General features: G+C 40.3%; 1 protein-coding gene across 7 annotated transcripts in view; it reads right to left on the reverse strand.

Moving 5' to 3' along the window:
* Window positions 1-24,314, reverse strand: part of gramd1bb (GRAM domain containing 1Bb) — a 172,309-nt gene extending 147,995 nt beyond the window's left edge. For all 7 annotated transcript variants that reach the window (XM_065282898.2, XM_065282896.2, XM_065282893.2 and 4 more), the window contains exon 1: window positions 24,186-24,314. The gene's annotated coding sequence lies outside the window, so the exon portion shown is untranslated. The remainder of the gene's footprint in view (window positions 1-24,185) is intronic.
* Between the last annotated feature and the right edge of the window lie 1,719 nt (window positions 24,315-26,033).

Raw genomic sequence — 26,033 nt, forward strand, 5'->3', positions numbered from 1 at the left:
GCCATTGTACTAAATCACACAAAGTGTTCAAGGTCATTTAAGTCCACTTTAAAGTAGTTTTAAGCACCTAAATTGCTATAAATGCTAGCTAATAGAGCAGACAAATGTTTTATTCGGTAATTAAATGTAAGTAAATGATCCTCTATATTCAAAGATCAATTTTTCTTTACTAACTCAACCTGCCTGCCAAGCAGATAATTTTCCTTCTGCTGTTCTTTGTAATTGGATTTTTGTTCAAAGGGAATACTTCTCATAGTAAAACAAAGCATACGGACACTTAATTCCTGCTCCATTCTTAGAAAGCCACTCAATGAAAGCAGGTGCGACACTATTAATGCAAGAAGTGTGAAAGCTTCACTTTTAAAAGTATAGCTAGGGAAATGCAAGCTATTTCTAGCCTAACTTGACAGGGCTGTTTATTTTGTAGCTGTGTTGTGAGCGCTCATTAAACCTCTCCTTTTCATCTTCATTACTAGGTGAACCTCACTGCAGGAATTTTCCAGAAGTTGTGCACACTGTAAAAATGTACTGCAGTAATGCAGCTGTTTGCCAGTAAATTACTGTAGATTTTAATTTCTGTTATATAATTGCAACAGTCTTTGTCTTCACAAAATAAACTATAAAATAACAGCCTCATGCAAAGTATTCTGGCAACTAGAAATCCTCATCAACCTTTTTCAGTTTTTTCTTCAGATTTTGGTTCCCAGATTGCTTTGCATGAGGCTGTTATTTTTAACCCAATCTCATGGAAATTCGTGCTAAAGTCACAAAATATTTTATTAATGTAATGCCACTGCAGCACGAATGTCTTTTTTGTGTTACTCAGCACTAATCTCTGTAAAGAGTTTTTTGTGTCTGTGGTACGACTTTATTGTAATTTTATATTTAGTTTTCTTGTTGTTTTTCCTTATTTTTTTACATTGTCGCTTGGGGTTAGGGTTAGAATTACTTTCTGTGACATCCTAATGTTTAAAGTTCATTTAACTTGAACAAACTGTTGCCAGTAAATAACATAAATTTTAATCTACAGTAAGTAGATTAGATATAGTAAGCTGCCAGTCATACCGTAATTTCTACAGAAATTTTTAACAGGTGCCACAGTACCTGTGTTCGAGAAAGCGTGAAGCTCATCTGAGCTTGACGTCGAGCACCTGTCTGTGATTTGGACCAATGCTGTCAAGACATCGCAGCACATTCAAGCCTACAGTGACATGCCTCGCATGCATTCCTTGTCATCTGTATTTCTAGTGAACCAACATCTGCAGGTGATTGTGGTTGAGAAGCCCAACTCCCTCATTACTGAGCTGAGGTTTATCTACAGTAGCTGTGAAGGATATATTTATCCACAGTGAAACTTTAAGAAACAGTTCACTCGAAAATGAACATTAGAGGTGAGAACACTTAAAGGTGAGAAAAAGTCTCATTAAAGCGGACATATCATGAAAAACTGACTTTTTCCATGTTTAAAGTCGCCATGAAACGGAAGTAGTGATTGCCTTATTTTCCCCGTGGTGACGTATATCCGAATGAAACGGCTTTTGAGATGAAATAAGGCAGGGCTGGATTTGAATTTGTCCATCGAGATCTGATTGGATCGTTTGAAGTTGGGTCGTGTTGCTAATTGCTAATCACTGCGATCTTCTCCCGGACCCCGCCCACCTGCCATACTTTTGACCGGAAGTGAAGAGAGATCGTTTTGAGGAGGGGAGGAGATTTGCATTTTTGATTAAAGATTATGAGCACACACGAATTTTTAAAAAATAATGAAGCTCACAGATAAGTCATTTGTTAATAATACCACACTATTAAAAATACATATATAGTTTTTCATTTCAATTTCATTGCGACTTTAAGTGCTATAATTGGGTCCCCAGTACTTCTATCAACCTAGAAAATGTGTAAAAGAACAAACCAGTAACTTAATTTTGGTAAACCATTCTCTGCAAGCATGTGAAAAAATAGCTCATTAAAATTTGTCTCCCTTTGTGATGTCAGAAGGGGATAATACCGCCCCTTAATCTGCACTATCCAACCACGCCACTGCCATTTAGTGTAGAGATCAGCTCATTGCATTTTAAAGGACACAACTAAAATGGCACATTTTGCTCACACCTACAAAGTGACAATTTTAATATGTTATATTAAATTATCTATATGGTATTTTATTATGATAAAACTTCACATACGCACATTAAAAATGTCTTGGGAAATGTCCCCTTTCAAATAACATCATATGCATTCAAAGTGCATATATAACAACAAAATGTTTCTTTGTTGAGTAAACTTAAGTTAACAATGTCAATAAAAATTCTTAAAAATGTCTAAATAACTAAGCAGAAGAAGCATGGAGGCAAGCATCCTTGCCTTGAATTAGGAGTCTATGGAAAGCAGTTTACAACTAGTCTTTGCCAGATAACATAACAAGCTTGTTTTCCAAATTGCATTTATATTTATAGTCCTGAAGTGATTATAGGAGTACAGTGATGTTCAAGTGTCTCTTTGATGTTCTGTGGAGGTAGGGGTGAAAGGTGTTCCAGAATAATAGGTAGGAAACTATGAGGGATGCCTATCTTTGGGGACTTGTTGCCATAACAACCTCATGTTTCCCTTAGCTAAAATAGGAATGGCACACATGACCTCGTCTTGGAAACTCTAAATGAGACACCAAACTATCTTAGATCTCTCCTGAGAATGACCAAGTCAAGCATGTGCAATAAACATAAAAATGAAACTGTACTGGAGAAGTACATGCCCTTTCAGTGATTATGTTTTGGAGATATTAAATGACATGAAATCTCATTCACTTTTGCATAATTGGTTCAAATTAGCTGTTGCTAAAGCAACCAATATTTAGCATTGGATGCATATGATATGAGTAAGTATATCTCAGGGTGTGGCATTGTTTTTAATTTTTGTACAGGCACACACTCAACATAAAACTATTGCATATTTTTATTGCTATTGCATGTTATTGAACACATAATAACAAGTGACAACATGCTCTACATAATGGGGTAAGTTGTCACAACAGAGCCTGCCATTACACAGCCTATTAAAGGTGACTGCACACTATTGTCTGGTGAATTCACACAAAAAACTGAGTTTTTAAACTTTTTGTGATTTTTTTATAAAACACACATTAGTTTAGTTGGATGTCTAACACAAAACCTTTTCGTTGCTGATATATTATCCTTCCTAATGTGACAACTAGCCCAGGGGCCTCATATTCTTTCTGCTATAAATGGAATGTGTGAATGATGCAGTCAGAAGACATTTCCCAAGAGCTGACATGGATGTCTTGGTCATTTCAATGACTCTTAATCATCATATTACCGGTGTTAGGACATGCATTTATCTCATTTAGTCAGGCGTAACATCACATTTAAGTGGCTGAAAATGAAATCGTTTGAATGGCTGAAGTACTGCTGAGTTTTTTCGCTTATATATTTTTGGAGTACTTGGCAAAGGTATTTGGTGCTAAAGCATTTCCAAGAAATATTTTAATGAATTATTGAGAGTGGGTGTTCTAGATATTACTTTGTTGATGAAACTACTGAAAATATTGTTGGTTGAAGATTAGTAGGTATTTGCACAGAGGAAGAACTCAATTAATTGAATGCTATTGGAAATAATCTCATCATGATTTTGTTTAACCCAAATTGAACACAACGATAAACCGCTTGGACTTGTGAAATAGTGACTGGAGACTAGTGCAAAACAGTGAGGCTGACCATTTTGAAATGTTAAGGTGAATAATCTGAGCAACAGAACATGCTGACATTTAATAACCCAACGTGAACACTCAACAGCAGGGATTCCTACAATACTAATCTCTCCTTTGATCATGGCACAGCATAAACAACAAATCCTGGCAAATATGTCCCTGTTTTAAATGAAGAGTTTGGTTCCAAAATGCAATAAATCCATTTTGACTAATTGGGGTAAAAATGTGTTCCCTTTCAGTCGGTCACTACGACGTCACGTCGTGACCGACGAATTGGGAACTCGCTTAGAGAGACCAATCTGCTTCGTACTCTACTAAAACGCCAATGAACTTGGCATTGAGATATTTGCATAATGCTGGCGCCGCCCCGCCAGGTGCGTATATAAGCCACAGGTGCAAATATGGAAATTAGCTTTTTTCGCTTCGAAAGCCGGCATTATCTGCTACTGAGAAGCTACTCTCTGCTCTTCTGGGAACGGTTGCTGAAGTTGATTGACAAGCAGTACTGACACAGCGGACGCTCGCAGTATTCCACTGCTCTGCATATTTTTTGTTTTGAGTTTAGTGTGTGCGTTGCCTCTCCCTGTGCGCATCATCAGCTGAGCACCTAAAGAGTGATTTCCCTAAAGAGTGATACGTGAGAGCTCTGTGTCTTTTTAAAGACAGCCACTCTCTCGTATATTCGGAGATCAGCGTCCTTTTCAGGATAGCTTTTCCTCTGTGCGATCTTGGATGCGAGAAGTACAGGGATTCCAGTGACGGTCACGAGCGCTGTCTTCGTGCTTGGGCATCGAGCACTCCGAGGCTGCGTTCGTGGAGAGCTTTTGTTCTCTCTGTGAGAGCATAACCCTCTTGGATTGCGGAGACGACTGTCGTTTCTACGGGAACGACGTCCGCGCCTTTGCAGTGCTGAACGCCGTCATGGTGCGGCTGTCAAGCGCTCGCAGGACGCTCTTCGCATCACTACGCTGAGTAGGACGGAGGATGCGTCCTTCACCTACCGGCCTTCTCATCCTCAGCCGGTTGAGGCTCCGGTGGAGACTGCAGAGTCGTGTTCTGCGATTTCTGCCGAATCCATTGGACCTCCTTCTGGTCCCGTCACTTCTGCAGCATCAGAGGGGTGCCCATTTTTTCCCTCCGAGGCGGAGTCGTCCCGGAGATGGCGGCCGTGCCCGCTCGAGCGGCGGAAACGGTAGAGTTGGAGGGGTTAATCCCTCTCCGCCCGAACCGTCCCGCCCACATGATTGGTACTTCGGAGCTGCCCGGGCCTCTACGGTCCTCACCTCCTGTGCCTGCCTTTCCCGACGGCACGAAGAGCTGACGTGATTTGCGGCCGTCTCGGCCGTTCAGCTTTCACCCCTCATCTCCCTCACTAACGGAGCCGCTAAGGGGGATCCCTTCAGTGGAGCGGGGGGTTGCGATGCAGCTGCGTTCCTGGAGGGACCACCCAACCCTTCCCTCCCGTGTTTGTATAGACAGTCGTCCGGTTATGGGCGCTGCCCATCAGGCATGCGGAGACGCGGTTTCAGCCCTGCACGCATTAACGTACTGCAGGTTCACCAAGCGAAGGCTTTAGAGATATACGAGGGAAGCCGCGACCTTCAGTCGTGTGATGTCCACCACAGTGTTCAAGATCGCTACCTTTGGCTATGTCTGGCTTATATGACGGAACAACTTCATGAATGCTCCTGTCTCACAGACCGGCCTCTTCGGCGAGCCCGGGGAGTCGTACAGCTCCGCTGCGCAGACTGAGGCGATCTCCTAGGTCGTGCCCCGGTGGATGAGAGCTGCCCTTGGTCCACCAACGCCGGCTCCTCAGTCTGCCTCTCGCCGTCGGCGTCCTGCGGCGGCCACCTCTGTTCTCCTCCTCGGACCCCATCTCGGCAGCGCAGGGGAACCGGTCGTCAGCAGCTCGCCCCGCCCGCTTAGCCGCTTCCCGTGAAAATCGGGAGTTTAAGTGGCCAGAGACGGGCGACCCGGAGTGGCAGAGGATCACTCTTCAGGAGACCGTGATTCGCTCCTTCCCCCGGTAGAGGGTCGGGTGGAAAATCCTTGGTTTGCATATGTTCCACCGGCTGTCCAGCCGGTACCCACTTAACCACACATAAGAGTGCATTCCTCTTTCCTCTCCAGGTCTCCGGAGGATCGAGAGAGCCGTGGGCGTACACCTGCTCACTCTACCTCTCCTCTATCGCCAGCGGGTGTCCTGAGGAGTCCGAGCTCTCCACTGAGGAGACCGGACCACCAGCACCCTCATCGGAGTCTGTGCTCTCCGCAGAGGAGACCAGACGACCGTCACCCTCAGCGGGCTCAGGTCAGTGTCACACACACACACATACTGTAGATGTTTATGCTGTCACAGCAGACGCACCGGCAGTCCTACCTGTCTCGCTTCGCTGCCCCACCGCGGGTACTTCGGTAGTGTCGTTAATTCTCCTCGTACGGTCCCTGGATGCTTCGCTTCAGTTCCCAGCCCGTCTCGTTGGGTTTTACGCACTATCCGCCTCGGTTACGAAATACAATTACCGGCACTCCCCCAAATTCACGGACATTCGTTTCACTATAGTGAAAGCGTCCGATGCACATGTACTGCGTGCAAAAGTCGATGTCCTGCTGGCGAAGGACGTTTCGAGCCGGTCCCTCTTACCGAGAATGATGATAGGGTTTTTCCAGCCTTTATCTCATAGTACCCAAAATACGCGGTGGGTTACGACCGATTTATTTATGCACCGGCTCTACAAATGTGATCCTTTAGGATGATACGCCGAGGCTCGTATTTCAATATTCAGATCGGTTTGCAGCATAGACCTGTAGACGTGTACTTCATGTGTCCATCTCCCCTCGCCTTAGACCGTTTTTCGCTCTGCGTTCATGGAGTGGACATACTAATACTAAGTACACCTTTCGAGCTGTCTCTCTCTCCCCGTGTCTCCATGGAAGTGCTAGTCACGGCATTAAAATCTCAGAGAGAGAGAGCGTTGTTCGCATTCTGCTTATATTTACGTCAACTATAATGGCTCGTTCTTGGCAAACGTGCGCGAACACAGAGATTTAATGCTTCAGCATCTCGCTCGTTTAAGTCATCAGGTCAGCTGGGAAAAGAGCAACTTTGCCCCGTGCAGAGGATCCTTTTCTCAGTATGGAAATAGACTCGATCGATTTATTGGCGTGTTTTACAAGAGCGCGCAACCAGTCAGTTCTGACTTGCCTCGGTTTAATTCGAGGGAAGTACGCGGTCCCTCTGAAACAATTTCAGAAGCTCCTGGACATATGGCAGCAGCTGCGGCGTGACATCTGCTCGAGCTGCTTCATATGAGACCGCTTCAGCATTGGTTCTACGATCGAGTCTCGAGGAGAGCGTGGCGCAACGGCATACACTGTGTAACCATTACACCTGCGTGTCATTTCAATTTTACCCCGTGGCAGACCCAGCATTTCTGATAGCAAGATATGCCCCTGAGTCGGGTCTCCTGGCATTCTGTAGCACATACAATGCCCCCAGCATGGGATGAGCAGCCACGTATGACGGGCTTGCAGTCTCAGGGGTGTGCATAGCACCCCAACTGCCGCGAGCGGTGTGCTGTATATCTGGGACTTGTACGCTCCGCTATGGAGATGCGAGGGAAGGATGTATTAGCCGACACCGACAACATTGCGACTGTTGCGTTATTTACCGTTAAGGCGGTTTTGCGCTCTCGTCACCCGTCGCATCTCGCTCGTCATCTCCTCCTTTGGAGTCAGAAGCATCTGAGGTCCCTTCGTGCCATTTACATCCCGGGTTCGCTCAATACAGCGGCAGACGCGCTTTCCCGAGCTGCGCGTCCCGGTGAATGGCGACTCCACCCCCAGACGGTCCAGCTAATTTGGAATAAGTTCGGTCGTGCGCAGATAGATCTATTTGCGTCACCGGACGATACCCACTGTCGCCTGTTTTATTAACTAACCGAGGACAGCCTCGGCGTGGATGTGCTGACACACTGCTGGCCGCGGGGGATGCGCAAATACGCATTCACTCCAGTGAGCTTAATCGCACAGACACTGTGCAAAGTCAGGCAGGAAGAGGAGAGCCTTTTATTAGTCGCCCCGTACTGGACGACCAGGAATTGGTTTTCAGAGTTAATGCTCCTCGCGACAGCCCCTCCCTGGCGATTTCCCCTGAGAAAAGACTTTCTTTCTCAAGGAAGGGGCACATTATGGCACCCGCGCCCCGACCTGTGGGATTTCCATGTATGGTCGTTGAGCGCGCGCAAGGTTTAGGTGATTTATCGCGGTATCTACACCATCGACGCGGTACGAGCACCGTCCACAAGACGGGCTTACGCGCTTAAATGAAACCCTTTTTCGTCACCTGGTGCTCTTCGCAACGCGAGGACCCCAGAGAATGCTTAACATTGTGCTTTTATATCTTCTACATAGGTTAGATGGTAGGCTGTCCCTCCGCCATTAAAGTTGATATCGCCGCTATTTCTGCTCATCACTCACTCACTTATCAACGGCAGTTCAGTTGGCCAGCATGATTTGGTTATTAGATTTTTAAGAGGCGCTCGCAGGCTAAACCCCTCGCGCCCTCCCTCTATTCCTCCTGAGACCTGTCCATGGTGCTGAAGCCCTACTACAGGTTCCGCGTTCGAGCCTTTGCAGTCTGCGAGTCTGAAGTTTTTGTCAATGAAAACTCTGACCCTGCTAGCATTGGTCTCCGTGAAGAGAGTAAGGAATTTACATGCATTCTCTGTTGACGATTCGTGCCTTCAGTTTGGTCCTGCTGTCTCACTGAGACCCAGACCAGGCTACGTGCCCAAAGTTCCCACCACTCCCTTCAGAGATAAGGTGGTGAGCTTGCAAGCGCTGCCTCCCGGAGGAGGGCAGACCCAACCATGGCTTTATTATGCCCCGTACGAGCGTTACGCATCTACGTGGATCGCACACAAAGCTTCAGGACCTCAGATCAGCTCTTTGTTTGTTATGGTGGTCAGCAGAGAGGGAAAGCTGTCACTAAGCAGAGGATGTCTCATTGGATAGTTGATACTATCGCCCTTGCTTATAATCTGCAGGGCATTCCTTGTCCATTTAATTTGAGAGCTCACTCTACTAGAAGTGTTGCCTCATTTTGGGCATTCGCTCGTGGTTCCTCGCTAACAGACATCTGCAGAGCTGCTGGTTGGGCGACACCTAATACGTTCATTAGATTTTAGTGTTCGTGTCGAGCCTGTCTCCTCTCGTGCCCTTTCCTCGTTAGGGGAAGCACAGAGAACAGGCTCGCAGGTCGGCTTGCAGCCTCCGACTGCTGCTCCAAACTGAGCTCAGTATGGAAGGCCATCAAGGCAAAAACGCGTAATAATTTGTTTTGCCTTCCTCCGCTGCCTTGGCAGCCTGATGTTGCGGAGCATCCGCTGCCAGCCTCTCACTAGCTGCATCCTCGCGAACCTGTGTTTGGCTCGGGCATCCACATTGCGTCCCACCGGGTTCCTTTGTGAGTATTTTCCGTGGGGTTAATCCTACTAGCCCACGTTTCCCTCAGCAGAGCACTGCTTTGCTTACACAGCCACGGCTGTCATTTATACCTCAACTACGGTTGACTTTCGCCCACCAATAGCCCTTAACGGGGCGGTGGCTTCCGCAGCGTCCCTATACCGCTCAGATAGGGCGCTTCCCAGTCGCTAGCACTACTGTGGGGTTAAAGGAACATCTAGTGCCCGGCCTTCTGCCTTAAAACCTAATTCTCCTTATCCTTAAGTGGAACCGGAGGGCTTTATGCAGACACTGGAAGAGGTCAGCCCTCAGTGGCGTTTTGGTAGGGATTCCCAATTCGTCGGTCACGACGTGACGTCGTAGTGACCGACTGAAAGGGAACGTCTCGGTTACGTATGTAACCCTCGTTCCCTGAAGGAAGGGAACGGAGACGTCACGTCCCGTCGCCACAGGGCTGCTCCCTGCTGTTTATCGGCCGGTCACACTTTCCGGCTTTCTCAGCGAAATGAAGCTAATTTCCATATTTGCACCTGTGGCTTATATACGCACCTGGCGGGGCGGCGCCAGCATTATGCAAATATCTCAATGCCAAGTTCATTGGCGTTTTAGTAGAGTACGAAGCAGATTGGTCTCTCTAAGCGAGTTCCCAATTCGTCGGTCACGACGTGACGTCTCCGTTCCCTTCCTTCAGGGAACGAGGGTTACATACGTAACCGAGACGTTTTCTATACCAAGAAAGTGACAAGATGAAAACCACTATATTCTGTTACAAACTTTTACATAGCATCTTTAGGTTATAATAACATAAAAATTCAAATCCATTATTTGATTTTCAAAGATTTACGTAGGATCGATCCATACCGTTCAAAATCATTTGTTTACTTACTGCTGCACTTTGTGCTTTGCTTTAGGTGTCTGGTGTAGTGTTTGGGTATTTAAAGCGTTATCGTTTCTTGTTTGTGCTAAGAAACCAAAAGATAACCATAAGCAGCCCGTAAGCAACGCTTACCCTGCTCACCGATAGTTATGCCCCTGGCGATCAGCTGTAAAAAATTTTGTCCTGCTCGATTTTCGTTGAGTTCGAGGAAAATAATGTAAAGTTTTTCATAAGGTCCCCTGGGGTCAATGTGTTAGCATGAGAGAAGCTTGATGCTGTTCTGTGAGAACAAGCAACAGCCGGCAGTTTTCCCTTCGCCTGAGTGCCTCTCGCGTAAATTATTAGATTTTGGTGGCTAACGTTCCTTCAACGCCACAGAAACCACCACAGGTTTATCAATGTCATCAAAAGTATTATTTAGTTTTTGTTTGTTTGTTGATTGCAAAGTACAAAGTAGTTGAGGAAAACTCAAATTCCCTGTGTATTTATTGTTGTTTCCAATGAGTGGAATGGTGCGCTGTGATTGGTTAAGCGGATTTGAAATGGTAAAAAATGGTTTCTAGCTGTCACTGGGGCAGTACTGTTTAAAAAAGTACATATTTGTTCATAAAGAGTTCATATAGTGCCTCAGAGGTACAAATTGATACAAAAAAAGGTTCATATTAGTACCTCAAATGTGCATATTGGTGCCAGATGTATACATATTTAAATGGTACATATTAGTGTTTAGGACCTTTTTAAAGAGTACTGCCTAATTGACAGCTTGGGATTATTATTTTACCATTTTTTTCTGACAGAGTGGGCATAACAAGTTTCTGACATTAACATTAAATCTGTATTTTATGTGTAAATTCTGAAAATGTGCCGTTATAGCCCCATAGATTTGATTAAACAGTCTTCCCTTTTCAAAGAGAGCATTTAAGATCTTAAAGTATCAATTTATCATCATCATAAAAACATTCAACATTCATTCATTCTCTAAAACCTTTAATTCCAAAGATTTCTCATGTCACCCCTTAAATTACAGTTTTATCCAACATATCAGGCATACTGTATCAACTATATGTGATGAAATCAGATTTGGTGCTTTACTGAATCAGTACTGCAAGACCAAGATCAAGATCAACAGTGATTTCAGATCAATGGAGAAACTGGTTGTGTTTGTATTGTGAGACTGGTGGCTGGCAGCTGCTCACAGCAGGATACAAACACAAGCACAATTATAGTTTAAATTAGTGACATAATAGATGGGAAGATACAGCAGCATACAGACAGAGTATCAGTATTCAAAATCAGCTGCATTGGTGCTACAGACATCACATGGTAATCTGAATGATCAATGTGTCTGTATCACCTGATTAAAGGGGTACTTACTCAAAAACAAACATTTTGTCTAATGTTTCTGACTTCATTTCTTATAGAAAATTAAAGTATGTTATTAATAGCATACCATCCAGGTTGCCGTTTTCTTCTTAATGAAAGTTCAATTAAAGTTAGGCTTTGAAATACTTTAAGGCATAATTTTCAGTAAAGGCCTAAATTAGAAACTTTCGCTCAACCCACACTATCATTTGTCACAGTCAGAAGATTTATAAAATAGTGCAAGATCTAAAAGGACCACTTAAATGGTTTTTGGTTTTAATGGTTTTAAGATCCTGACAGCCCATTGCTCAAACATTTAGTTAAACAACTAAGAAATAATAGTGGTTTGGAATATCATGAGAGTTAGTAAATGATGACAAAATATAAATTTTGGGGTAACAGCATTTAAATGTACAGTATGACCACTTAGCCTCTTTTCTACAAAAAAACAAACAAACAAAGGATTATTGTGACGGCCATGTTGAATCAAACTATGGTGTGGTATTTAGCAAACAAAAAGTGTTTTTTACACTGTCAGAACTGAATAATCCATCATTATCTGAGAGGAATAATCTGACCTCATTCTCACTATCTCCTATTATATTCTGCCCGCTTACCAAAAGTGATAAGGAGAAAGATAAGAGAGGAGACATGTACCAGACAGATCATTCTTGTTTCCAAAATGTGTTCTCTGATTTTTTCAGATTTCTAAAAATGTTAGGACAGGATGTCCAAAATCTGGCAGAAGACACAGGACATATATTATGCCAATGTGTCCTCTTCCATGACCAGAGCCTGGTGGGTTTGGCCAAGCAAAGATAGACTCAGAGAACAGATAAAAAGCCACTAATACATATTTAAGCATTATTATGATATATTTATGATTAAGGGGCGGTTTCCCGGACCAAGATTAGCTTAATCCGGGACTAGGTCTTAGTTTAATTAGGAAATATAACTAGTTTTAACAAACATGCCTTTCTAAAAACATTACCTGTGTTCATTTTGAGGGCACTGATGTATTTTAAGATATGTCAGTGCAAGTGGTTTTCAGTTTAGAGAGCTCTTAAAAGTGTTTAAGTCTAGGACTAGTCTAATCCCTGTCCGGGAAACCGCCCCTATAAGTCTAAAAAAAAACATTAAACAGCCCTTGAATAAACGGATCTTGGCCAGTTTGTGATTAATTCACAGTTATGGGGTTGTTTGTTTGGTAAGTATTCCTTTCTGAGGCATTTTAGATGGGTTTGTGCTATAGGTTACTTGCGCAAACAAGCTCTGGTTTCTTGTCATGGTGTTGCAGTGGTCACGAGTTTTTTTTAGCATGATACATTTATCTAATATCATAGACCCTACACTGTCAGAAAGAAAGGTACAAAAGCTGTTACTGGGATGGTACCCTTTAAAAAAATAAAATGTAGCATATAAAATAAAATATATGCACATGCCAATATGCACCTTTGAGGTACTAATAAACACCCTTTTAGTACAAAGGTGTAAGTTTTTCAAATGAAACTGCCTGGGTGACAGCTTTTGTGTCTGCTTTCCAATTAATGAGGTAGTCCTACCTCAAAGTCAAGCCCCTGGTTGAGTGAATGTTGCTATGTCTGTCAGCCCACCATACGCAGATAAAGGAGAAAGTATTACACTGAAAATAATAACACATCAGCTCATTTTTTCATAGGGGGGACAGCAATTATCTCAGTATCAAGTCCTACACGGCATGATTTTCTCTATGTTACTATATAAAGGTACTGTACATGTGTGCAGCGGAAATTAGAAAATGAGCAATTATGCATTTGAGAACCATTATTTGAGCAGTGTATCCCCTCTCTGGCTTAGTAATGTCACTTCAAATACACAACCTACACATGCAGTGCAAAATCAATGAGTAAACCTCTCACAATCCCTTGTCCAGTCATTTGAACTTGGCACCAAAACAAGAAAATGAAGGCAAAGTTTATTTCTTTCAACCTGGGCATCTACAGCCATGAAGCAAAACCCCATTATATACCTGAGACCCAGTCTAAGAGAGAAAAATGACATCTACTTTAACAAAGTAAAGACTCAGTGGACAGTTTTGCTATAGAAACAGGCAGAAATGGGAAATATGTCTGCCACGGATGATGCACATTTGCGAAACTATCAGAAAGTGGAAAAATATACACCACATATGTGGAAAAACTACCCTTCTTAATACGACGTAGTATATTTCTTTTTGCACATTTTAGGCTTAAGAAACAAAAGTGATGGTACAATACAGTACAGTTGATATCAGGTTTAATTGTTTGAATATGTTGATTATTTGTGATTTCCCTGTCTTTCCCCATTCAAGTAAATAGGACTTTAGTCTTATGACTGAAATAACTGCTCTGAGGTGCAAACATAGCCTCGCGTACCTTCTTATGACTGAAATAGGTCTGGGAACCATGGCTGCTTTGAATGGCCAAGGACCGCCCAGGAGGCCACATGACTGTCACGACTGAGCGAGGGAGACGAAACAAGACATTATTATAGTATAAACACAAAGCAAAACGCACAGTGGGAAAAACAGTACTAGAAATACAGACTAGGACTGACTCTAACAAACTTGGCATCACAAACAGAACGGAAACAAAGACTTGACAGGAACATAGACTGGTCTCGACCCAAACACGGACTGGACACAACCCGATCGACGCGATCCGGGGAGACCTGACAGACGACACTATGGACGTGACAATGGACATGACAAGACTGACACTATAAATGGCATGACAAAAAATAAAACAACATGACAGACACCATGGGTAAAAAATACAAAAGTTCACACTAGGGAGGCACGGTAGGCAAAGTTCTGGGTCCAAGGGGTGCAGGCAAGGGTAGGAACAAGGAATACGGAAGGTTTTGATGGGGGGGCAAGACAAACTTGACAAGGATTGGAAATATAGAAAGGAAACAAAACTGCAGCGACTGCTAAAACTGCAGCCGCTTTGACGACAGTACAGGCTAATGCTGTGCCGGCTGCGCAGACTGAAGCTGTGGCGGTGCCGGAGTTCCTGTCAAGTCCTTGTTTCAGTTTTGTTTATGATGCCAAGTTTGTTAGAGTCAGTCCCATCTAGTCTGTTTTATTTCTAGTACTTCCCCCATCGTGGGTTTTTGCTTTTTGTTTGTACTATAATAAAACTTCTTGTTCATCTGCGATTGGGTTTGTTCCCTCTGCTGTGTCCGGGCGGGCAATTCCTGACAGATAAAGCATATTGTTACCGATGTAAACATCAGATGGCTTTGTGTTGTTTCTGTGGGACCATTAAAGATCGCAAAACACACACATCTCCCCAGAAATCCTGTATAATTAAACCGATTAGAGGACGACTTCCACATCTGCTGAAGTGTTTCCAGAAAAGTGTGCCATATGCATCAGACGTTCAACCAATGGTCCGTGGGTGTGACGTTTAAGGCTATTGCAAACATGGCCGCCTTGTGGCGCGACTTCCCTAAATTTTTCCTCAAATTTGATCGTAATGGGGCTTACCACACATTGTGTCATTATAGCAAGCACACTTCTGTAACACTACTGTATTTAGCCAACGCTAGCTAGGATGACTAACTGAATGTGACGTTATACAGTAAATCCATACTGATTTTGCTTTTTGGTATTAGTGAAAAGAGAGATACCCAGTTTTACAGGAACAGTGCTGCTCCTAAATGTTGTGATTCTCAGTTTCAATTGCCAGCTGATGCATCCCGAGTAGGGCTGTCACTTTTTATTCGATATTCGAATATGCATTCGAACATGACGTGAAATATACGTATTCGAACTATAAATGATCCATCCGGTTTTTTGTAGCGCATTTTTTACAGTAAAACACCTCGTAATAGGAAGGAGGCTGAGAGTGAGACCGACGACAGCAACTGTGCGCAAGAGAGGGAGTCAAATGGGACCAAAATGAATCTCATGTGCATGTCAAGATAGAATTATAGTTTGTATATAAAATGACATATTGTTTATAGTGTAAAATATTATAGCAGAATAAAAAGCTTGTGTTAATTCGTTTGTATTATGAAATTAGCATGTATGAAGATAATTTCATCATTTTTACAACGCAATGTAAACTTTATATTAAACAACAACAGCATTTGTCTTGTAAACAGATTTGAAATGATCATGTGCTGACTGTTGTGCGTCACATTGACGACAAGTGAGATCTGCTTAAAGCGGTAAGTTTAATTTCATCTCAAGTAACAAAGGGTTTGTGCTCTCTATCATTGAAAACGGGCGAGCAAACAGCACGCGCAGGGTTAATGTACTTGTGAATGACGGCTCACAAACGCGCTGGATAGGTTTTGTATGTGTGCTTGTTGTCAATGACAGTTCTGGTCACAAACACGCTCAAGCGCGGGATATGTGTGCTTGTCAATGACGGGCATTAAATCCGCGGAATTCCGCAGAGTTTTCTGCCGAAATCTGCGGGCGCGAATTCCGTTTGCGTCTGTCTATATACTCCTGCTGCTATTTAAGTTGTCACGTTATTGTTTGTAACTGTTCTGAATCATACTTTTATATATATATAAGTTTGTTATTCATAAGTTGATAACCTGCAGTTTCAAACATTAAGTAAAAAAGTAATCCAGACAACCCTGTTTATGACTGTCACTGTTAATAATTTTGTGATTGAATCTCCATTACGGTGGGTTTTTGATGCGCATGGGGGGGCGGCGCCTAGATATTCGAATATATTCGGATACATTGCATGACATTCGAAATCCGTTCGAATTTGATTTTTCTCAAAAGTGACAGCCCTAATTCCGAGACACATTCACATTCTAAATCAGAAATGTTTTATTGGAATGCATACTGCAGGCCTTCTGTTTGTTTTTTGCCTGAAATGAACACATACTTTTATCCAGAAATGATTATTTCACGATAAGCACTTATAAGGCTTTGGCTTCTGTCAGACATACAGCAGCAAAAGGGGCCGGGCCTTACGAAAGATCAATTTTCCCTGATTACTTTCTAATATAAATTTCTGATCTCTAATACCAATTCTGGCATTTACACTGGTTACCAGTGAAATATCGCATATATTTTATAATATTGCTAATCACCTATGAAGCCTTAAATGGCTTCAAGAATTTTTATCAGAATACAATCCATCGTGTACATGTTGGACACAGTCGATCAATTTAAGTCTTTAACAAAGCATTCACATAGTTTGTCTAGTAAATATACTTATGCCTCAACAGTTAGCTTGTCCAGAGCCAAGCACACTTTCATCCATGATACTGTATGACACTTGCATTACATGTGAACAACCCTTACGCTTATAGGATTTTGTTTTTCTTTTTCTGACTCGCCCTCGAACCTGAGGACACTGAGACTAACAGACCCAGTTCCTGCTGCCGTGAAGCTCATCACACCACTGATCTACTGACCTCCTATCATTGTGATGCCCAGCCGATGTCTAACCAGTAGGGATGCTCCGATCGATCGGCCGATAATGCTTGCTATGTTTCTCAATGAATTACGGTGAAATGCCACTACATCCAAAAGCCAGGGGGGCGCTCTCGTGCAGAAACTCAAAATGTGCTGTAGACGAAGAACAATACACACGCAGCTGAGATGACACGCAGCTCCATGAAATGGCTGAAGGATATATTTATATTGCTGTTCTTCAAATCTTTTCAGGTATTTTCATGATAATAAAGAATATGTTTAATAATTATGTTTGACGAGTGTTGCTTTTTCAAATGCATGTTATAAACGACTCAAACTAACAGTGATTTTAGATCGATAAGGACTTACTGATTAAAAGCCGTAGTACATGAAATAGCTGTAATAAGATCGGCTGTCCGATTCAGATATGTGATCGGCCACGTATTATTAGTGGAGATCGGGACATCCCTACTGACCAGCAACCACCGCCTCTCTTTAATTTCTAAATTTTTTATTTCCTCTACATTTTTTGTATTATAGTATAGTATTTTTTTATATATAGCACTTAGTATTTTTTCTACCGGATCGCCCAAGTCTGCCCAGTGACATCCAACCACTCCCTTTAACTTGTAATTACATTGTTTTTACATTTTTAATTCACATACAATGTATAATGTAATAGGCCTATTTAAAATAAAGTATATCTTCTAAAGAATCAGCTAAGTCTGACTCTCAAGTTTTTTCCAAAGGTTTTTTTTCTCTAGAAGTTTTTTCAACCCCTCCTGTTGACATTAGCTTAACTTAGACCTTTCTTCTATCGACGGTTTCATCAAGCGTCTGGTCCGAACTTTTCTTCCGGTTTCTGTTTGTTTAGTTTGTTCTGTTTGACTAGTTGCTGAAACGGAACTTTTAAACAAATACCTCATCAAAAATAACAAATGTTTTGGGTTCCTACACTGAAAAAAAATATTCATTCAATTTACACCATTTTTTTAAGGTAAGTGGTTGCAATCAATTTATTTAAGCTACATTTAAAAAAAAAGATTAGTAAAGTAAAATTAAATTAAAAACTTTTGTTTAAATGTAGCTTAAATAAATCGATTGCAACAACTTACCATAAAAAAATTGAGTAAATTGAATGAATCATTTTTTTTTCAGTGATCTACGTGTTGTTTATTTTGCTTCTTATATAAATACTTTAAAAGGACTTTGTTGTTATTTATTCTTCACAGCGTTTACCGGAAGTTACGTGATGACTATGAAAGCCGGGTGTTTATGTTGTTACTGCTGAAACCGTCTATAGATTTATTTTAAATTTATTACATTATTATTACACACACTGAAAAAAATTATTCATTCAATTTACTCAATTTTTTTAAGGTAAGTGGTTGCAATCAATTTATTTAAGCTACATTTAAACAAAAATTTTTTATTTTATTTTACTTTACTCATCTATTTTGTTTAAATGTAGCTTAAATAAATTGATTGCAACCACTTACTTTAAAAAATTAAGTAAATTGAATGAATCATTTTTTTTCAGTGTATATGGTTTAATCATAGCTGCTGTACTTTGCTACTTTTGTTGTCCTCTGAATTTTCTGTGTTTACTCTTGTTTTTATTCATGTAAAGCTGCTTTGAAACAATTAAACAATTGTGAAAAACGCTATATAAATAAAATTGAATTGAATCTTACTGTACATGATTTGTTGGAGCATGTTTTTCTAAGCGGATGTTTAAAAATATAAATATAAATAATTAAACTGACTGTAATACGTGCACAAACACTTCACACATACGTCAAAGAAATAAAAAACATTTTTATATTGTTGTGATACATACACCTAATAATCATAATGGCCAATTAGTTTGAAATGCTTTGAAACACCTACGCACATGTCTTCGGGAAATGAAGTTTCAGTTTTTGGAAACCATTTTATGAAGAAACTCTCTGGCTTGTTATGATTGTATTTCATAATTCTAGAATCGTGATTAATTTCTCAATTTAATTTTTACAAGCGCTTATACACTTTAAGTCTAAAAACTGATTGTGATAGTGGTTTAAAAGTCATCCTACAAATGATAAATAGCATTATCTAAATAGTGTATAGATGCAGCTTAAAGCTCCAGACAATTTTTCCATCTTTCCACCACAGTAAATAATGAATGAGATCTTACTGTACATGGCTGTTCCTGTGAGGAACGATACCATCTCTGTAGTATACATTTCTGTGGATTATAGCCAGCATGACAGCATGAATGAAATCAAGTAAAGACTTCCTATTAGTTGATCTCATAAAATATTACTTTGGTTAAAGACCATTGTAGATGTTCTTGTATTCAACAGTGTACAGAAAATAAGCCGCTGGGGAAGACGGTGCACTTTCAAGGTTGCTTAAGACACGCTAATGGCTTGTTAGTCCCATAGGGAGTATTTCATGCATATTCTTCAGGTCTTTAAAATGGCGAACAGTGCTTTTCCCATGTGAAATAACTGATTCAAGGATTTACACTGCATGTTCTACCTGCAAATTGTTTATCAGTCAATATTAAATTAAAATGTACCATATTACCTTACTTTACACACATTCCTAGTCTTATTGTTAAATAGCTGTATGTTTAACTAATCCAAAACAGCTTTCCAACCCTTCTTATGGCTTCTGTATTGTATTAAACAGAGACCACTTTTCACAATTCAGATCATGCACAGTGCAGTATTTTTGAACACGTTTTTTTCTCTTGTGTTTCACATTGTTTTGTCAAGATTGTGAGGTTTAGGTAAGTTACCCATATACCTACAGACATACTTTCCATGATTAGTGTATCATCAAAAAGGTGGCTGGATTATTACGACTAATGTCCGACATGAAATTCCACATGCTGAGCTAAGAAAAGATCAAGAAACTGTAATATTACAGGGTGGTTAGTTCAGCTAGATAGAGCATGAGAAGTTTCAAAAACCCTATAAGTGCATCTGACATGGTTTTGTCTTCAGAATGAGCATTTTTTTCATGTTTAGGTATAGTATATTCACTTTAATGACATTATAAAGATCATTCATTTCACTTTGTTACTTAAGTAATTTCATTGTTATTTAAAAAGTTTGACTGTGTTTTGCTGCAAAACACTCTAAGTGCATGCAAGCTTATTTGGCTACAAACCACCACTACTAAAAAAAATATTGCTTGTTTGGACAGAGTAAACAATTGTAAAATCACTAAAGATGCAAAGATAAAAGTCAGAATGTAAAAATAAAGAAACTGAAGCACACATTAGGGCAGTGGTTATCAAACTGGGGGCCAGGGCCCCCAGGGGGGCCGCGAGATGGTGCCAGGGGGACCCAGTTTTATGATATTTTATAAAATACATTGATTTATCATGAATTCTGTGTAATTAAACCTAAAAAAATAAGGCTACTTACCAACAGCACTACTTTGTATAACTTAATATGTTTTGTTTAATAAAATTATTAAAACGAATGCACCGTACACAAGGAGGGCCGCATGCGGAAAAGGTTTGAGAACCACTGCATTAGGGGACGTTGTTATGCATATGACTGACACATTCAGGTTGCTTCATTCTGTCCAATTCGTCTTCCAGTGCACTTAGAGGACTTTGGTGAAAATTCAATGTGGTGTTTAACGAATTCTGACAACAAAGCAATATTTCTGAAAAAGGCAGATTTGAAGTGAACATCTCTTATGAACGTATAATACGTGCTGAATGCATTCGATTTATATCATTATCTCCTTTTTGAGGGAGGTGGCTTTAGCAGCTTTTGCATCGGAGCTCTTTATAAACTGTTTATTTCAGATGATTTTCCCTAGTGACAACCGCAGCTTGTTAACAAAACATTAACCGTTTACTAATAAGATTTTAATATTAAATTGCCATTGAGTTAATGGTTGTCTGTGACCCAGATAAAAACAATACAAACATTTACTTAATTTGAACGTGCAAATGCAAACAGCAGCAACAGATCAACAACAGAACCAGTGACAAATGATTTCTCATACAAATGATTACTTTACCAGACCGTCAGGGCACCAATGATTCTATTTTACCTTGTGCAAAATAAAAGTGTTGTTGCCGATGTAACTGAGTTATAATCATTAATTTATTGTGTATTTGAATTGCTTTATTGATACTGCTCTCTATGGATGGACATTTCTCATGTCATCATCTTAAGTAAATAATACTGCAATAAATAAACCAAGCTACCAAATTTATTTCTGTTCTACTGTTTGATTAAACTGTCAGCAGTATAATTTATGGAAAACACTACAGTACAGTCCAGTGCTGCTTACACACTGGGGGTAACCGTCATACAGGCATCACAAATCTTGACATTTCCCATTATATTCAACAAAGCTGTCTACACCGCTAAAACCCATTGCGGTGGTCTTATTTCATGTCTGGCTTTAAAGGGGACAGTACAGAAAACTTTTTAGAGCAAAATACCATATAGATAAGTTAATATAGCATGTTAAAATTTACACTTTATAGTGCAGTTTTGGGGTGTATTCTTTTAAATGCAAATAAGCTGATAAACTGCAAACAATGAGCGCAATAATGTGTTTTTTTTATTTTATTAACACTAAATTGTGCCATCAATTATTTTCTCTCTCTCCGCACTAAATGGCTGTGCCATGGTTGGACAGTGCAGATTAATTGACTGTATTATTATAATAGGTCCCCTTCTGACATCACAAGGGGAACCAAATTTCCTTGACCTACTTTTTCATGTGCTTGCAGAGAATGGTTTACCAAAACTAGTTACTGGGTTGTTCTTATTCACATTTTCTAGGTTGATAGAAGCACTGGGGACCAAATTATAGCACTTAAACTTAGAAAAGTCAGATTATTATGATATGTCCCCTTTAACCCATTAACTCCAAAAACGCCTAAAACCTATATTATTTTAGGATAAATACCCTTATCTCCTGAGGGTTTTCAGAAAAAATGCTAAGAATTGTCAATGTCTACCAAAAACTTAATATCTCTGTAGCACTTAGAAACATTAAATAAAATTAACCGGCGGTAGATGTTATTTTGTGCGCTCAGCATCAGGTACAAATAGGTTAAAACTGCATGGAGAATACAAAGGAATTTAGAATGGTCCAACGAATATTTAACAATTATTTGCTTAAACATTTCAATTTTACCCCAATTCAAGATGAAATTGAAGTTCTGCCTCTATTGCATCCACCAACCAGATTTTTATTAAGTTATTAACTTTTATGTTGATCGATCATTGCATTACTTCCTATAGATGTTTCACCTGCAACCACATAAACATGCAACCACATATGGCTTTCGTGGGCCAAACATAACTTCCGTAATAGATCCAATAACAACAGAGTCCTAGCGTATATTATTTTTGATAACAAGCCAAATAAATAACAAGTCAAAAAAGGGGATCCAAGGCACTCTTCGTATTCAAAAAAGTGTTATAAAAAGCCTTTATTTAAACATGGCTATATTACATAAAAAAAAACATTAAACTGGGCAGCAACCCACGCATAGCGGCACAGCAAGCCTTCTTCAGGGTATACAAGTCAATTTCTTAAGTTCAAATCATAGCTAATGCATATCAACTAATGTATCACACTGAGCTAACATTACTGTGTAAAATAAAGGAATGTATACAATGTATACAGGTCCTTGAATTCTTGCCTGGCTGCCAAATCCGCACAGCAGTGATCTATGCTCACCATCTCCCCTCGTCTTTTGAAAACAAAAGCCATTTTAATTTCCACAAGGTAGGCTATTTGTTCCAGAGGTCAGTTTAGTCACTAGCCAGACTGATAAACAAGCACAGGCCGGAAGGTAACGACTGTAATCACGGCAACGTGCGTACATCCGATACAACAATCTATACTCGACTATGTCACATTTACATTTATGCATTTATCAGATATTTTCATCCAAAACAACATACTGCCCATTCAAAGCGTAAATATTATCAGTATGTGTATTCCTAAGAATCAAACCCACAGCCTTTGCGCAGCTAACACAATGATCTACCGACTGAGCTACTGGAATACAACCATCTTCTCCAATTGATCTGTTCTAAGTTGTTGAATGACTTTAGATAGCACTGTGCTTCTGAATTTATACAATAACACATTCAATTATTAATGTATTCAGCAGTGCTCTTATGCAAGTTCTTTTTTGCCTTGAGCTCAAGCCACATAGTTTATTTACAGCGAGTCTGACACGAGTCTAAGTGAAGATTGCTCTGGAGATGGACAGTGACTTTGCCAGGATACACTACACCCTAATGGATTTTCCTTCTCTATAGTCCTCTATCTATTACACCTCTTGTACTCATTACTTCCCCAGTCACTGCACCCAGGAGGATGGTACAGAGATAGATGCGTTCAATTTCGTAATTCACTTACACATGCTTGTTTTTATCATTATCAGTTAAACACAACTCATGATGCTCTGACCGCTACAAGTGTCCTAGTGTCTTTTGTCTGTTATCACACTTAATAGCAAAGACAGACGCAGGTTATGCACAATGTATGATTTTGCATCTTGCAGTCTGGCATTAATGACATTTAATATTATACAGTGTGACGTGCAAGATAGCTGGGATCATGTTTGTACAGTCTGACAAAATCGTACAGTGTGCATCTAGCTTGGGAAGCTCAGTAAATGTTGATAATTGTGAGTATTTACAGAGGCAAGCATTATGATTAACTCATAAAGTTCACGTAAGTTAAAGTATATAATACTTGATACATTTGTAGTATATAAAATAGGAATATACCGTATATTGTATTTATAAAATGTCTTGCTTATAACTAATACCTAAATACTATCATTAATTCCTTACTTGTGTAAGTCACTTGGATAAAAGAATCTGCTTAATGCCTAAACGTGAATGTGTATATACAGTAGCTATGTTACTTTTTGCACTTTTGGTTAGATTTCTTTTTAGACAAATATATTTACATTTCCACTATTTAAATTGTTTTAATAAAAATAAACCATAAACCTTACACTTCTCCTTGTACAATAATACACTTTAACCTAAAACTGATTTTTAAAGACGTCCTTCTGTTATGCATCAGCAACCCATCTGAAGTCTTAAGAATGAATCTGGCATCTACTGTAACTGCTGTCAAACAATGCTTACATCACTGATACATATGCATGTGTACACACACACATGCACACACACAAATACACACAGGAATCCATACAAACAATGATGCTGTAAATTAGTAAAAAAATCAGCTGCTCACAAGTGCCAAACACATACAAAGCCAAAGAAAGGCGTTAAAAACGCAAACACAACATTGAAGCGGTGGCTAAGAAGGCGATGTTCCGTTACCTCAGTGTTGAGCTGTGATTGGGAGCGTGGCTGAACACGATAGCACTGATGCCATCTGCTCAAAGCGCGTGGGGTGCGAGGACCTGGACCAACTCCGTCCTCCAACTCTCTCTCTCTCTCTCTCTCTCTCTCTCTCTCTCTCTCTCTCTCTCTCTCTCTCTCTCTCTCTCTCTCCTCTTTCGGTAGACAGAGTCCTCTGGTTGGAATAATGTGAGGAAAGAGCAACACCTCTCTCTCTCTCTCTCTCTCTCTCCACCTTCTTTAACCCTCCTGGCTGTATGGTCCTTCGCGCAGTCTTAATACAGCGCATCGTAGCGCGCGCGCGCGCTTTCTCTCTCTCTCTCTCTCTCTCTCTCTCTCTCTCTCTCTCTCTCTCTCCTTGTTTATTGACAATTCGCGTTTGAGGAAGTAAGTTTGAGAGTCTGCACACGTTAATCAGTTTCCTTATTCACATATTGGAACTAAACTTTGCAGTGGGAGCAGGGTTGTACCTCTGCTGCAAACCATAAGTTAATGTACCATGCACACAACACCATTACGAAAAAACATGGTTACTGTAGTAAAAACATGGTACCACAAAATAACCATGGTTTCGTAAGGGCAGTATTTGTTGACAAAGGTTTTACAAATTAGTATGATTTTACTACCATACACTTGAAAATAACCAAGCATTTTAGAGTGTAAGCTCAGGGGCGCCACTAGCAATTTTTGGCCCTAAAGAAAAAGAGGTTGGGCCCCCTACAGTATGCTGTGATTGTTTTGTTGTGGCGTTTTAAAGTTTTTGCATATTAGGAAATAAGGGTATTCGAATTTTGTCATAATAAGGTGTAACAACAACCCTAAAAAAAAAATCATTAAAATAAATAAATACGGTCAAAGGGTATCACAGGGTGTTTAGATGAGAGAAAGAACAGAACAAAACATCACACCTGTTTCTGGATTTGTAAGGGGGGCAAAGTGACTTTTGCAAGTTGAAGTTCAAAATAATTTTCACCCATCATATTGATGTAACGTGTATCTAAGCTGTGATCACACATCCTCTTCTGTGAAAAAGTCATGGAAATGGTGAAATTATTGCAGCAACTGAATATTTCTGCTAAAGATTGGCTCTTTATGATGATCATACATGCACAGAAAATATCATTGCATCTAAAAAATGTGAAATAAATTATTAAAATACATTCTCTCCATTTAGGAAAGTGATTAGTTTGTGGTTTTATTTAAAATCTTATTACAGTAGGTACATATATTTATTTCCACTGACAGATTAGACACCGTAATATGATTAGAGTGTATGCAATTCAACATCTTGTTATCTTCACTTTTCCAATAACACAGCATGTCATGTTCATAACACAATTTGTAAGAGTAGAAATGTTGTTTGCTTGTGAAGTGCAAGCCATCAAAAGCCCTTCTGGCGATAGGGTAAAGAAAAATGTTTTTATATTCAACAGTGTGATTTTATTGCTTCAGTTGTGAGAAAGTAGAAAAATAGGGAATGAATCTGCAAAAAATGTAATAAATGTAATTACTCTTCCAGATTTGTTTAAATTTTCTAATTTATAAAATCCCAACCCAGAGTCTCTATGACATTCTGCTCCTATTGTAGCTTTAGCTTAGGTCACTGCACAACCAATTTTGTCACATTTTTTGTCAGAAATAAAGCATTTAAACTTAAAAAGTAATAACTGTCCTCTATAAGTGAAAGTGTTTGTTAGTTATGAAACCCATACTCAATGCAGAACTCGGGGGCGCCCAGGGAAAACGTGCCTTTATGTGAGACTCTGTGAGACTCGAACTGGTGACCTTCAGGTTACGAGCCTGAATCTCTGAGCAGAGCATAAGGAC

The sequence above is a fragment of the Paramisgurnus dabryanus genome, chromosome 9 (assembly GCF_030506205.2).
Source record: "Paramisgurnus dabryanus chromosome 9, PD_genome_1.1, whole genome shotgun sequence".
Lineage (NCBI taxonomy): Eukaryota > Metazoa > Chordata > Actinopteri > Cypriniformes > Cobitidae > Paramisgurnus > Paramisgurnus dabryanus.